This window comes from Corapipo altera, unplaced genomic scaffold (assembly GCF_003945725.1).
Source record: "Corapipo altera isolate COAL_440 unplaced genomic scaffold, ASM394572v1 22, whole genome shotgun sequence".
Lineage (NCBI taxonomy): Eukaryota > Metazoa > Chordata > Aves > Passeriformes > Pipridae > Corapipo > Corapipo altera.
The window spans coordinates 1,765,227-1,766,756 of NW_020884886.1; positions in this window are offsets into that span (position 1 = coordinate 1,765,227).

A 1,530-nucleotide genomic window follows, 5' to 3' on the forward strand; every position below is an offset into this window, starting at 1 on the left:
GCCCTATGTCACATACATATGGTTCAATATGAAGCATAATGGGAATTGTTCAGTTCTTCAGTGCTAGAGAATATTTAAATATATAACTATTTTTAAAACATTGAAAATGAAGAGAAGTTTGACACTGCAGGAGATGGCTTGGTAGAGCAATATTTTTGCAGCAGCATACCTCTTAAAATAGCAAGAAAAAGAGAAGAGTCTTCTAGGAAACATCAAAGATCCTTTTAGTAAAAGCAATTCAGAAGAAAAAAAAGGAACAAGGGAAAACAAAACTCACAACTTTCTTGTGACCACAAGCTTTTACTGACTGCTGACTTTGCACTTGCAAAGACATTTGTTTAGCAAAGTATAAAATTTATTCTGGCCTGTTCTGAACTGCCTGTGCCTTGTTTTATCAGCACTCAAATAGCATCTGATATTGCTGATCCCTTGGAAAATATTTGTTTCACACACCCAGTGATGTCTAGTAGGCTCCTTCTCCTCCTAGGAGAGACTGAGTATTCATTTGTTGCAGCAAATTCCCAAAAACACAGAGTGAACTGGAAATCATCCTAGCTCAACTGTGTCTTCTCGGAATGACACGTACTGACTGGCTACAGTAGGATTAACTGAAAACACATAACCTCATTTTATGATAGGTTGTCCCTTGGAACAATTATCTAATGATTTTTATTCTCCTAAACTGATATCACACATCCATTCCATCTCAGTGTGACATCTGAGCAATATAATGAGTCATGGATGCTGAGGCACTGCATATACAAACTCACTTAGAGGATGGAGAAAGAGCCCATGAAAAACAATAGAGAAGCATCTACAGACTTCAACGAACTTCAGGTCATGCCTTCTCCAATGACCAAAAAAATTAAAAAGCAATTAGCTGGATATGCATCTAACTGATATTCACTTCTGGGCATAGAATTAAGATTATTTGCTATATTAAGAGTAAAATTTCCACTACTTTGGAAGACATATTTGTTCACCAGTAAATGCATTCACAGTCAAGTTCCCTTAACAATTAGTGGATCATATGATTTGCAAATACTGCCATGGATGGATAGGCAGCCAGCTTGATCAACAGATCATTCTGAAATATTTCTGTGTTGCATCTCTTCACTAATATCTTCACTAATATTCACTAACCTTTACCAATGTGGACACAAAGCTGTTGCTTCTAGTCCTAGATTAACTCCGTGTATTGGCACAGAAGTACTACTAGGTTTACAATGCTCTCTCATAGGGTGTTATTCACCACCAGCCCAGGTGTGAGTTAGCCAGTCCACATCCAGGTTGTAATCAGAGGGCTAAAGTACCTCCCTTATAAAGACAGGCTGGGAGAGTTGGAGAAAAGAAGGCTTCAGGTAGAGTTTATAGCAGCCTTCCGGTACCTAAAGGGGGTACAAGAGAGTTGGAGAGGGACCTTTGACAAGGGCATGTAGCAAAAGGACAAACGGGATGGCTTTAAACTGAAAGAGGGGATTGGATTGGATTGGATTGGATTGGATTGGATTGGATTGGATTGGATTGGAT